This window comes from Cuculus canorus, chromosome 3 (genome assembly GCF_017976375.1).
Source record: "Cuculus canorus isolate bCucCan1 chromosome 3, bCucCan1.pri, whole genome shotgun sequence".
Taxonomy (NCBI): Eukaryota; Metazoa; Chordata; class Aves; order Cuculiformes; family Cuculidae; genus Cuculus; species Cuculus canorus.
This window is the reverse complement of record NC_071403.1, coordinates 61,126,865-61,141,343: the sequence shown is the minus strand read 5'-3', so window position 1 is coordinate 61,141,343 and position 14,479 is coordinate 61,126,865. Positions and strand designations below refer to the sequence as shown.

At 43.6% G+C, this 14,479-nt stretch overlaps 1 long non-coding RNA gene across 2 annotated transcripts in view; it reads right to left on the bottom strand.

Moving 5' to 3' along the window:
• Positions 1–492: 492 nt before the first annotated feature.
• LOC128851657 (uncharacterized) overlaps positions 493–14,479 on the bottom strand; it is a 29,645-nt gene continuing 15,658 nt past the window's right edge. Inside the window, exons 2-3 of one of the 2 annotated variants that reach the window (XR_008449049.1) lie at positions 8,771–8,844; positions 493–2,037 (exon numbers count right to left, since the gene is read on the bottom strand). This is a non-coding gene — a long non-coding RNA (uncharacterized LOC128851657). Of the gene's footprint in view, positions 2,038–6,104; positions 6,989–8,770; positions 8,845–14,479 lie in introns of those variants that run through there. The other variant, XR_008449048.1, reaches the window with a different exon arrangement.

Below are 14,479 nucleotides of genomic sequence, written 5' to 3'. Positions count from 1 at the left end.
TCAACCCAATGGAACCCAATCTAACCCAACCCAATCGAATTGAATCCAATCTAATCTAACCCAACCCAACCCTATCCAATCAAATCCAATCAAATCCAATCCAAGGGACTATCTGTCACAGCCATCCAGCTCTTACTTCTTCACCTTCATTGGCTGCTTAAAAAAAGGGGGAGGGGGCAGGGAAAAATTTACACTAAGAATTAATCCATGTATCACATCTCCTTTCTTCTTCTGTCACAGCTTATCATTTCTGAAGCTTAATTTTGCCTTGTTAGGGCTTCTCTAATGAGAATCTTCAACTAAATTTACTGGGTTTAGATCTGGTTTTGTGCAAAATCTTGTGAAAATCCAAGCAAATCCAACCCAAAACAAACCAATCCAACTCAACCCACTTGATGGGGATGGCAGCATTGGTCCCATCTACTCTCCACAGCCTGGACCAGCAGAAAGTGGCTGTACCATTGCCTTCGTCTCAGCCCTCTCCCTTTCCCCTCAGGCCCTCTTCCCTCCTCTCTTTCTCCTTCCTGCCCCTTTCTTCCCTGGTGTATCAGGGCCGTGGTGGTTTCCTTCCATGTGAGGGGAACCAGAGCCTGTTAGCAGCTTCCAGCAGCCAGGAGCAAGGGCCATGTTACTCCTCGTGGTGCCGAGGGGGAGCCCCACCCTGATACCCAGAGAAGAGGTGTCCTGAGGGGATGCTCACTAGCAGTGAGACAGGACCTGGAAACTGGAGACGTGAACTGCGCACTAGAAAGATCTGATAGTGAAGCCACCTGATATCTGGAAAGGAAATCCGAGAAACAGCAGACATAGCACTGCCACAAGGGAGGCAGTGGGCACTGCAGCAGAACAGAGATTCCCAGCCTGCAAGCAAGCAGAGAAGGGCATGAGGGCACTGTGGATCGCTAAATTGACGTGGCTTGGGATCTCTAGTGCCTGAACCCAGGTTACTTGCATCCTGTGTTTTGTCATGCCTGGTAAAAATAGTATTTCATCTCCTAGGGATTTACTGTGAGTGTTCATAGGAGACATCACATGATTGAGTACAAGGGAGATGGATGCACACTGTAAACATCTCCCTGCACGCTGTTAATAGCTCCCTGCACTGAGAGCACTTGGTGATACTTCGGTTCATATGGTGATGAGCTACAAAAAAAGGCCTGCTTGCCTTGCTTTTCTTTCATACTCGTGAATCCTGATGTGTTCCTCTAACATGTTTTAAAAAAGTAATAGGTTTTGCAAATCCCAAAACCAAAAGGCTTGCAAATCTTCAGTCTTGCTGCCAGATTTCATTTATTGTCACAGCTGCTGTCTATTTTAGTAGCTGGATTTTCAAGGAAACAAAGCCCGTATGAGCACAAAGGTGGAGTGCTCACAGCCTTTGTGTGTGGGTGTGCATGTGTGTCTGTCCTTCCTCCCCACCCTTAATAATTTTTTAATCTGTTGGTCAACTGGTCAATCTGATAGAGGGAGAGAGCCCCTAGGAGTGATTATAAACATCCTGAGCAGGGAAAAAAAATTGGGTGGAACTTGCACCTTGCTAGAAACTATAGAGATGCAAATGCTTCAGAGTCCAGTGTATGCAGAGCCCAGCTTTTTGGAGTTCTCCCAGAGCAAAGACACCAGCCCAGGCTCAGGCCTTTGTGTTTAATAAATAAAGAAATACAGCTATTAGCAAAGTTGAATACCAGGTGAATCTGTCGACAGATTCACGAGGACAATAAATCGCCAAGTCACATATTAGAGAAGTAAAGCTCTAACAATGAGCTTTAAATATTCTCCAGGCAGCCAAGGAGGAGTTGCTAAAACCTGGTATTTCCAAATATCTAGAGCACATGACTCTGTCATGCAGAAAATTATTCAGAAACATAGCACAAAACCACTCTCCAATTTCCTAATTTAAGAAAACAGATGTTACTCACATTTGAAAAACAGAATACAAAGAGGATCCCGGCAGAACTTCCTCAGGCCTGATCTGACCACTGAGTTGTGCAACAGCTTGCTTGCTGTCCCACCAGCTACACAGGAACTCTCTGCTTTCTATGTAGTAAAATCATAACATGAAATTATTTGTGTTGGTGTTACCACTGCACACATTTAAGCACAGCATTTTATTTTAGAAAGTGTACAAAGCTGCTTTTGGAAACCTATACGTATATATTTTTTTTAACTGTGCTATTTCTCTGTTCTCAGCAGAGTGCTATTTCTCTGTTCTCTTTTGGGTAAAAAGCAGAGTGGTTTTCATTATGTTGATGTTGCAGGATAATGGAAAGAGCACTGGCATTTGAATGTTTCCCTACAGTGGAGAATTCTCAGCCATTTGCGTGCAATGGAGGTTTGGTCTTCCACTGATTGCTGTTGGACTCAGTGACCCTTTGCACTTGCCCAGAGATACTCAACACCTTGCTTGACATCCCTGAGATATTGGTCGTGGATAAGAGCTGGGTTGGTGGGTTTTTTTTTTCCATTTAACTGTGGCAGTGTTAAACTTCTTTGGCAACAGGTTATTTGCCCTATCTTTCCCTTTCTTTTTGCTGATAACTATACCTTTCTGCCTCCCCTTCCAGTTGTGTTTTCTTTATGCCTTTCTTTATGCCTTTCTTTATGCCTTTCTTTATGCAGCAGAAAGGAGGTGCAAGCATTTAGGGTAATTAAAAAAAAAACCAAACCCAACAAATAAACTAAGAACAAACCAACTGTGTTTTCTCAGAAACTTAATGTCACACTAAGATGTTGCAACCCATACGGGTTGCATATGCCTGTGCTCCAGATCCTTAGACAAAGTCAGTAACTCAGCTCTCATACAGGAAAAAAAGTGTCTTCTAAGACTCACAGTTGTGAGGGCAGAGCATGAGTAGGTGGGCCCGATATCATCTATGCCTTTCTGAGTGGGCAAACTAACTGACAACAACCACTGTAGGTGGTAGGAACTTCTTCGTTTATTTTATCCCTGAAGTCTGCCGCTTTGGGCAATGACCTACTTTAGCAGCAACACACCTACACAATATTTTTCAATTAGGCTTTTGCTCTGCTGCAGTATTGTCAGCAGAGACCACCTTGAAATGATGCTCAAGGGAATGGAGAATGTCTCTTTCCTTCTCTGGAAAAGCCAGAGCCTAGTGTTGACTCAGCTGAACACTGTGAAGGGCAGACATAAGAGTGGTGGCAGCTCCAGCTCAAGGACGACAGTAGTGAATTTGCTTCAACACCTGCAGCTTCAAGTAATGGAGCTGTACAGAAGCAGGACCCAAGGGATTTGGCAGACATATGAAATCACTGTATCTTTATGCCCTCAATCATTTCAGTGTAGCTCTTTGGAATTATTTAAGATCCCTGGGTTTACTGGCAGAGCTCACAGCGTATTCTTCGTAGACCCATGTGGCTTGAATTGATTTACAGGCAAATGCTGTCTTTGCAGTGCTGTCCCGTTTAAATAATTGGCCTGGGAATGTCTCCTAAAGTCTCTGCTAAAGCAAGAGCACTGTGGATAGTCAGAGCTGGAATCACCTCTGCATATCCTTTTGGTTTTTGTTTTATCTTGTGACATGACGTACTCTCTGAGCACGGTTGTGAGGTTGCCTTGGAGATGGAGGGCTTACCCATAGGGCTATCTGTCATACTGAAACGTTCACGCTAGCCAACATGTGAATGCTTTCACCAAACAATTGAGTGGAGTGAAGTGACAAAAAGCTTACAAAACAGTCAGAGGGGAATTGCATAAACTGGGATCAGATGTTCAATTTAAGGGTGTTACATGACCAAGGAGTTTTGCAGCTGGTTGACGAAAGGAAGTGGGAGGTCAGGTGGTCTCCAGTTGTTATAACAACAACCTGTTATGTCTCTCAGGCAACAGAGATGCCCATAGTCTTTCAGCAGTATGGATCGGAAGGATGATTTCCTCTTTTCCTGGAACAATGTTTGAAAGCTGCAAACATTTTTCAGCCCGTTGAAATTGACATTTCTCTTGGAAGTGGCAGGATCCTCTCAAATGCTAATGTGCCATGGTGCAGCCTTTGAGTGGATCATTGGGAAGATTTCGGGAATGCACCATCTATTCTGTTAGCTTGTAAATGAGAGCGTGGGAGGGAGAAGGACAGGGAGAACCTACAGGTTTGTTGCAACAAATGAAAAAAAGAGACCCAACTGTGCATTGCCTTGACTCCTAATGTTTAGTTTACACGCTCAAGGGGAAAACTGGCAAGTGACCGGCTATGAATAATGTACCCATGGGGAAAGTTTGTTTCTAAACACGAACAGTTAGCACTTGGCTTATGTCAGGGTGGGTGTGCTGGCTATTTCGTAAAGATTTAATTCTGCTGAGGCAACCACATGAAAGAATTGCTTTGGAGGAATTCAAGGTGAGAATATCTTTATTCTGCATCTACATCAACACCCTTAATGCGGTAGAAGTGAAGTGCAGAGACTAAACTTTTTTTGCCTACCTCTCCATGTCCCTCTCTGTGCCTGAGCCACTTGCAAATTATAACTGAAACGATGCTTTCATTTATATTAGTAGCTGCTTCAGTTTGGCGAACTTGATGAAATGCTGGGCTTTTCTATCATAGTGGCAGGACACGGGAAAGTTACGGGCTACAGTTATGGTTTGTTGTAGTTTAGGAAAAGATGCTGATGGAGTAAGAGCTATAAACAAAGCAAATACCAAATATTTCCTTCAGATATGGGAGTCACAAAAGTGAGCGAGCCTGAAGGTGCAACTCTCATCAGAAATGGTAAAACCGATCACATAACAACAGAATCTGAATGTTTTTTTACACCTACCCAGATCTCTCATCTGAACCCTACCAACCCTAAAGAGTCTCAGATGCTCCTTCAGTACCTATGGCCCTCAGTACCCCCCAGATAAGCAGTGCCAAATACATGTTCTGCTTCACTCTCTTCGTCCTCTTTATGCTGCAGTTTCGAGGTAATGGTTCTAAGCAGACAGTTAATCTGATTCATCTGCAGTTAACCCTCTATAAGAAAGAGTCTGAGAATGGTGTTTATGTCTATGTCTGACAGAAGCAAAATATTACATTATATATGGAAACCCCTCATTCGTGCCAATGTAAATCAGGAATAATTCTGTTTAAATTGGGTACCATTGAGATGACTATCAGGCCTTGAGAATTCCCAATGTACAGAATATTTTATGCTGTGGTATAGGTAGGGCCAAAAAATGCAGCAAGGCTCAGGTAGTTAGAGAAATGCTTTCCTAACAATTCCCACCAAAAAGTTCTGTTAAAAAGCAGTTAAGGTTGCTCCAGGGCAAAACACACCCACACAAGAAATGACAGGTTAGGGGAACCGTCTTCCCATAAGCTATCTTGCACACCTCACATTAACCACTCCCAGTGACAGACTTCAAACCTCAACAAGAAGCTTCCCTTGTTCTGTGGGATGAAGAAACAAACTAAATACCCATCCCTTCTACGTGCTTCAGTACAAAACCGTCCAGCTTCACCAGCACTAACGTTAGTGGCTGGTGACTTTGGTGAATATGGGAAAAAAATGGGGACTAACAGATGCCCCCACCCTGAGCATGCACTCTGCCAGTACTGCTGGTCAGAGGCCCCTCTGACTTCATCAGACTCTGTCCTTTCTGTGGTTGACCATACAATTTAGAAGACCCCTTCCCCAATGCAGAGTTGAAAAGCCATCTGTTGTTTTTTATTAGATTAGAGGATGAGCTATTTGATACATTAACACCGCAGTAAATCTGGTTCCCTTGCTCCCATAGAAGTTATATCTGCATCAGCTATTTGTGTGAGACTTCTCCTGGATGAGACTTCTGAGACTTCTTCTAGGCCCAGCCAGGCCAGGACAGATTTTTACATGAAAGGGGTATTGCCACCCAACAGTATAGGGACAAACAGGTTCTTTTGGGAATCCTGGGGAGAACAAGGATGGCACTAAGTTGCATTTAGAATTAAAGTTTTATTTTTTAAAAAATTTTGTGATCAGCATAGCATACAATTTTATGATGAGAGTAGCACAGGATTTTTATAATCATCACATACCACAACTTAATATGTAAAGTAACATAGAATTTATATCACAGCTTAGGTTATGGTTCTTCATCACCTGGACCTTCTGCAGATCAGGTCAAATCTTACTACCTGGCTTTCATTATTAATATAGCAATCATAACCTAGACTTGAAACACAATAAAAGAATACAAGTCACTCAATCCTCAGAGGAAGCAGGTGACAGTTAAGTCATCCCTGGCTACCATGGCATCACAGGTTTTGCCACTAAGCAGCAGTTCTGGTCCAAGTCCCACTTAGAATTTGAAAGTGCTTGATTTTCTAGATAGTGCCCTGTGTGCTGCTACATTTTCCTGTTTGTGAGAGGGTCATCACAGCCTGATTGGCAGGGTACCTAGGATCTTCAAGGACAGCAAAGAGGGGAGTAGTCAGCTCAATGCCCAGGGAACTTGAGGCTAATAGGGAGGGGGAGAAAAAAGTCTGCCTGGTGCTCAGGATCTGATAAAAAAGGAAAGGGGACAAATACTTGACCAGCTCAGTAACGGAGAATTGCCATTTGCCTTAAAAAACGGCATTAGTTATGCTAACCATATAACCAGGGGTCAGGAACAGGGAGTACTTGTTACTGATTTGTGTTGAAGAAGTCTTTTCTTCTAAGTGTGTTGGTGGCCTTCCATCTGCCTTCCCACATAGTTTTTTGCCTTCCCACACCTAGCTCCTATTTTCATCCAAGTTTCTTCTGTTCTGCAGGGTCACAGTAACTGGTACTGACCAGGTTTCACCTTGTTTAAATGCTAAGGCACAGTTAGTTCTGCCTTTTTGTACCCAGGTACTCTTGAACAATGGCTTGGTATTGTACCAAAAGACTTCATCCGCTACCTCTGTGACACAGGGGGCTCATGAGCCTTCTCACACTGAAGAAAGGCAAAGATGTGTTGGTCCAGGCACAGAAACCAGAATATTTATATTGGACCTCAGGGGAAGGTGAATTATCTTCCTATACAGAGCTGCATCAAAACAAAGAATTAAAGACAAGAATTTTAATTACAGTAGTGCTACAGACCTTTGTCCATTGACAATGAGCTGGAGAAGACTCTGTCAAGAGGTATTAGTCTAAGAATGTAATTTTGTATAATTGGTGATGGCCTTGAAGATGCTGAGGACATACACATGCCAATGCTGTGATCTATTCATAGTCTGCATGTCTCCTAAGAGCAAACCAGTAAAGGTTTAATATGCATTTATAACCTCATCTTTAAAAAGTCAGCATGAAATGTTTATTTTCCTGTCCTCCAGGAAAATCTGTTTATATCAGCAAATCTCAGATAATCAATATTGGTTTTGAAAACTCTGATAACTGTAATAGAAATGCCTTTTTAATTCTAAATGCCTTCATTAATGGTTTCTAAGTTTGCCATGGACTAGAGGGTAATACACAACACAGAGTAAGCTTGGAGCAGAGGGCTTTACTGGATACCTATACAGGACATGTACATCTCTGCTTACTGATCTAAGTACATGATATGAAAAATAGTGGAATCTTTTATCTACTTCCATGACAAGTATACAACCCATATGGAAGTCATCAGCATCAACATTAAGCTTCCCTGTAAGCTCTTTTGAGCTGCTGTTATTAAAAATACATTACACATACACCTGTAGAAGTTGAAATCTTGGAAGAACATGTTTATTCCCCAGAAATCAAAGTGCTTTCAGTGCAGAAGCCTGCGGGGGACAGTGATCATAAAGCAGCCAAAGAGCAAAAGGAATGCTGAGATTTCAGAGCCTGCGTGATTACCCACAGCTGTACAAACAGTACAGTGGAGAAAACAGATTGACCTTGGCCATGTTTTGATAGTGCCAGATAACCAGGTCCTTCAACAAGCCTTGTTTCAACATGAAGAGGAAAGAAGAGACCGTGACCCCCGAGGAACATGAGGAAACACAACAGTGACTAAAGCAGCAACATCACAAGTCAGCAACTTGAACATCTTCAGGAGACTGCTCTGCAATTGAACTGGTTGGTGATGACAGACATCTGCCTTACCTACCTGACAGTGTATCAGAATGGCTATCTGACAGCAATATCCCAAGTACAAGCAGACAGGACCCCTCAAAGCATGAACTATTGTGTTTTAACCATCCCATAAGTAACCATGGCAATGAAATTTTAGCTTGTTTGCAGGGAATTTGAAATAGAATTTAAGAGGCAGTAAGTGTTTTGTTGTACTTCTAAATCTACAGGGCTATGTCGATCTTTTCCCAGCTTATTAGTGCCTGTTTCCTCCTCCAAAACATTGGAAGGCTCTATTCTAGCAAATAATTATAATGCTCATCTCTCTGACCTCTCCTTGCAAATAGATATTTTCTTTGCTGTTTCCTCACATGACTGGGGAACACACCCTCCAACACCAGGACCCCTTGCAAAAGTGCAAACACTATCAATAGGCTGGCCATCAGCATCCCCTCTAACTCTTATCTTGGGCTGTGTCCCACTAGGGTTATTAACTTAGTTGCTTAACCTGCGGAATCTCTGCCTCATCATGGTGGATGAAATACAGTGGATTAGCTCACTGGTAGAGGGCCGGCTAGGTGTGAGACCTATGAACCATGGAGGCTTGATGCAGGATGAAAGCTAGAAGTGAACTTCCTCCAGAACCTCCCAGAACTTGGAACAGTCTGTGGAGGTGATCCTCAGAATGGTTGCAGGAAACACTTTGAAGATTGAAGGAAACCTTATCTCTGCTGAGCTGGGAAACTGAGTGTTACACAATACTTGTTTTTCTCACCTTGTGAATTCTGCCCTTGCAATGTGCAAATCCTCAGGGATAGATGTGTTCACCACCATCCAGCATCTTGGTAACTAGAGAATAAAGAAGAGATGTTTGGAGAGCTTGTGAAGATCACTGTGAAGAACATTACTGTAGTTCCAAAATGACGAGAGTTAACTACATAAGAAAAAAAAAAATAAGCCACAACAACAAACCATGGCAGAGAGGAGTCGGAAAGGGATCAGAAGGATACTGTTCTGTCACTCAGTCACTAGTGGTGAACTCCCCTCCTGTCACAGCAACTATGAAAGTGCTTCCCTGTTAAGGCTTCACTTCTAGCTGCTGCCAGCTTCTCAGAGAAAGCATCTCCCTGATGAAATCAAATTCCTGTGTTCCCATGACACTAAGTTGCTCCTGCAACACTGCAGCTCTCAAAGAATGAGTGACTCCAAGGAGAAACACTGCATTTACCATGGTTGTTTTGCTCTCCCCTTTCAAATATTCATTTTATATGCTACAGTCAGCTAAGCAAACCTCTACAAATTTTACAACCCATTCTCCCAAGAGCCAGAAGGCACAAAGCATTCACACAGTCACAACTGGATAACTAGAAGTATAAAATACATGAAAACACATAAAGCTTGCATGGAAGGTCTCAAATAAGGTCAGCGAATCTGCCTACACCTTCAGGAGCAAGCACCCACCTGTCTGATAAATTAAGACTTAAACATCGACCATGAAAAAACTGAAGTAGATATAGCATATTATTCAGATCTGTCACACAAAAATCCCTTATCTGGTTTGCGAGAAAGTGTATGGAACATGTCCTCACCAGGTACGTGCCAACTGTCTGTTGAGATCTTTAGAACAAATTTAGAGGAATGAATAATTACAAATTGTGTGTAATGAGTAGCTGGGAAACAGAAGATGCAAGATGAGTCTTTCAAAACCAGATCATGCGAAACTAAGCAATTATCTTTCTTAGGTGTGATAGCTCAGTCTCTTTTGCAGAGAAAGCATGGCAGGTCTCACTTACTGGACTTCAGTAAAGCATTTGATTCAGTGCCACTACTCAGGTGATTAAAAAGCAAACTGGAGAAGACGGAGATTAGCAGGCAAATTGTTAAGGGGTAAGGAACTGCCTGAAGGGAAGAAGATAAGCAATGTTTGATAGGTGCCATGCAATGTTTGATAGGTGCCATGCTGTAATGGGGGGTTCCACAAAGACTAGTCTTAGAATTTTCAATATTTTTACTGACAGTATAAATATTTAAAAAAAAGAGTGTTGTGAAACATGACTGATGTAATCTGTCAACAGCAGAAAGCTGCGGGGTGTTGCCGGTACTCAAGAAGTTACGGATATCACAGGCAGAGATTCCTGAGAGATGAAATTATAGAAATAGATTCAAATGTAGCAGTAAAAATTGAGTGGAAACAAGATGGAAATTATGCTAACAGCATTGTAAAAAATGTGCTGGAGAAATTTCATCTGGAATACTGTACATGATTCCAATTAGCTCTATTTTCAGAAAGCCTTCAAACTGGAATGGGTGCTGTGAAGAGATGTCCAAGAACTTACAGGAAATGCACAGCCTGTCCTGTGAGACAAGACAAGAAGTTCAGCAAAGTGAAGTATGAAAGAGCTTAAGTTGTCTGTCCATAAACACCGTGGGGTGACAGGAGGGGAAAAGACAAACTCTTCAGCTTGAAGGACAATCTGACTCAAAAATATTTGAGTACAAACTGCCCATCAACAGATGGTGTCCTGAAATTAGAGCAAAATTCCTAGTTACTAGAGGCGTGACCAAATAGGCTTCCCACAAAAGAAGACAGCAGCAAATGTTGCCCATTTGCGGTATGAGGTGTATTTATTTTCCACAAAGCCTGTACTACATGGCTGCCTTCAGCAAGCCAGACCAATCTCAGTGCTCCAAGGGATCAATTCCCATCTTTGTCCCTGCTCCTGTCTTCAGAGCAGCTGCCAGTGGTGTCGCAGGAAGGCATTCCTGGAGTCTGGTCTTACTCAAGCGTCCCACTGATTGCACACACTGGGAAGCAAATCTTTGAACATCTGTCTCCCAGCCCTCAAGGAACGTTGCTCCCTTTTCTCACAGTGCTGCACAAAACACAAAATCCTCTTCTATTTCTCCAGCTGCCAGGCATTGCTTAATACTTGCCAGTTTTCCAAAGGTTCTCTTCATTTTTATCTTACACAGTACTTAAACGGCTCATTTCTCCAGCTCAGGTATTTTTCCACTGTAAAGCAATGGGGAACAAGCAAGCTCTGTAGCTGGTAAGTTGCTGAGCTCACACGCAGGATCCCTGCCCCTGCCACCTCACTGCTCTCAGGGCTGCACTATGCCATGCTCTTGGCTGTGATAGTACAAGTGCCTATAGGGACCTACCAGAGCAAAGCCTGGTGGTTGGAAGAAGGGGCAGAGGAGAGTGTGAGTTGGGCAATGGGACTGTGAGCTCTGTCAATCATGCCAACACGTCTGGAGTACCTTAGATCTCCAAAGACATTGATCATCTCCGGCAGGCTGGCTTTCTACATCTGTTTGTAGTGATGTACACTTTGACCTCCACTGCTTTGACATGCAGCTGCCACTCCTGCCTTACACGCTCAAGGCTGACCACCAGGAAAACGCCCTTTGTCACCTTGGCACTGCTGGCCATGCCAGGTTTTAATGAACCACCCACCTTTTTTCTTCAGCATGGTGCTGGCCTTGCAGTTACTGGACCTTGTCCAAATCCTTCTTGAAGCCACCCCCTCTCTGCTCTCCCTACTCCTGGCTGGCAGTGGCTTTCTGTAATCAGAGGAAGGAGTGGCTACCTGCAGGTTATCCCCTCACCCCCATGGGAAAGCAGCATCTGCTGGGAAAGAAAAGCTGACGTTTCCTTTGCACATGTTGGCATCAAGGAAGTGCACTGAACTTGTCTGTCTGTGCAGCTCATGTGATATAAGCTCTGCTGTCATTGAGGCAACCTGTGGGCTTTGAGAAGAGGATCTAGCCAGTTTTCATAGAAAGTGTTAACAGGGGATATACTGTGAGCAAGTTCATGGAAGGCAGGGGATATGGGACAGGACTATATTTTAAATTCTCTGTTAGCACAGTACAATCCTGGCCTGAACGCAGTACCATCCAATACCTAATCTAATGGTAAAAGCATTCGGAAGTAAGCTTGTTCCTAGGCAGAGAGGGCACACAATTGTCCCTATAAATATAGTTCAGGAGTCTAGAGAAGAGCTCCAGCACATAGTGAGAAAAGTTACGTTTTTACTGGCTTCTTTATACGTTGGCCCTAACATTGCAGTCTGGCTGACCTTTCACTAGGGTAAAACCTCCAAGGGCGATTTTCATCCTAGTGCAAATCAGTGTAGCTTTGAGACTGGCATCATGGTAGATTCTTATTTCATGGGGACTGTCTCAGCACAACCTTTCTCTCAAGCTCATCTCTGGGCTGGAGATAACAGGATCTGCTGGACATCCTGATTCTGAAAGCTGCTCACTGTGCCTGTTCCCCACTCCAGAATCCTGAGACGATTATTTAGGATTCCCCTCTTCCCTTCCTTAAGAGTTGCCCCAAACAACTAGCAGTATCTTCCTTTCAGGCACCGTTTCTGCCACCCCGCTCACTCCCTGCAGCTGAGCTCTTCCCAGGTAAGGAGTGTAACTAGTCTTATTCTGTGATCAAGAGAAGGAGATGCCTGCAGAAAGCATTTTATCCCTCCTAAAATCTGAACTGTGATGCTTCATTTAGACACCTAAAATAAGGTGGGGGTAAATCCACACCCTTCTGCTTCTCAGACATGATGTTTCACAAGCAGAACCATTGTCATCCTCCTCCTCCTTGCTGGTCTCAACCACTACATGTTAGCTAGGATGTTAGATAACATGCATCCTCCCAGGTTCTGGCATGACATAAACTCGCTACACTAGATATTCAGTATCGCTTAGTGTAAACGATGCATATTTTCATATCTGGCTGTGAACAATATAGTCACTATCTATGACAACAACTGCCTGCAACATCCAGGGTTTGGATTATATTATATGACGGTTGTTGAAATGACAATCTTTTGTAATCAATAGCCTAAGAGTCTTTCTCAGGAAGATCACACACTGCATTGCATGATCAACAGCAACAGTAGTCCAAGCCAACATGATGAAAGGGACAGTTAATCCCAATGATCCAAGTAACTGGAATGTACTCTGCTCTGGGGTGCATCACTCAGCTACGTGCATACAGCTGGTTATAGCTGGTAAAGCTGAAGCTGGTAGTTAGCCAGAGGTTTGAGGGCTGGTTCATAGTTTGTTTTGGGTTTTTGTTTTTAAGTAAGAAAAACATCCACAGTTGTTCCACAGGAAAGTACAAGTAATCTACCCACATGGAATATATGCAGTTGTCCTTATTTCCTCCTTTCTTACTTTCACCTTCTGCTAATGTAATTTGGGTGACAAGATTTGTCCAAATGCCAAATTAGGATAAACAGCAGTTGGGTGTAACAGATGAAGAGGAATAACTAGCAGGCTTTTAAGAAACAAATAATATGTGCATAGGGCAAATACTGAAATGCATAAACCTTGTGGTAGTTTACAAAAGAAGGCAAAGGAGGTTAACCCATCCACACAGGTCGATTGCACACCTGTAGGTTCTCTGTGCCTCACTGCTCACTCTCCCCTTCCCCTGGAGGCTGCTGCTGCTGAGATGGGACAGGTGACCTGCAGGTAAAGCAACTCCAAAACCACGGAAGTTTTCAACCTGACATGTTAAAACAAACTCCCTTCCACCCAAGCGGGGGAGGGAAAAGAAGCCCAAGGCGTGAATTCATCATGAAGGTAAAACACCCCAGGTGACACAGCCCCTGATACCTGAGCAGGGTCATTTCAACATATGAACAGCAGCGTTTTGCACCTGCTTTGCACAGATGCACGTGCCTATGCAGTGCCCAGTGCAGTGAGGGACACACTGAGAGTCACATTCAGTGCAAAGTTATGTCCTATCTGACCTCATGTGAACCACCTGCCAGAAGCCAGACTGTGAAGTGGGCTGTCTTCACCACTGATCCTATGGAGCTGCACCCACGCTGGCAATGGAGCAACACCTCTAAAAAGTGTCTCAAAGAGAAGAGGAAGCAGCAGTTATAGTCAGAGCTACAGCCACATGAAACTGCATAGGTAGGCAATATTGCCTGTGTTCTCTGAGCACCACTTGGCTGCATGCAAAATATCTGATTGAGAAGTGACAAGACCTAAAGGAGTTTTAATATGTTCTTGTCCTCTTAGCTGAGGTCCAGTTACTGACTGCACTTCCCTGGGCTGCAGCAATATGAAGTAAAACAGGTTGGCATTAATTGTAAGTGAAGATACCAAAACATGCCGAGCACATGCCTTCTGCTTGCTAGAGGAGACCCAGGGAATGCTGCACTTCAGGGCATCTGATTTGGTCTGACCAGCCAAAGCCATTTCTCTGGGCACCCTAACTGAGCCGGCAAAGCTGACTTTTGCCACTTCTAGGCCGGGACTATGACTGACTCGTGTCACTCATGTGAAGATGGAAATAGCCGAACTGGAACAGGGAGCTGTCAGAATATTGGATATTTGGGTACACTGTCCCACTGCTATTGCCCATTGGAGGAGGAGGAAATAGCTGAGATGGGAGCAGAGACAGAAGTTTATACCCTCCCATTGCAGCTTTCCAAGCTCTAGTGTAGCTCAAGTATGT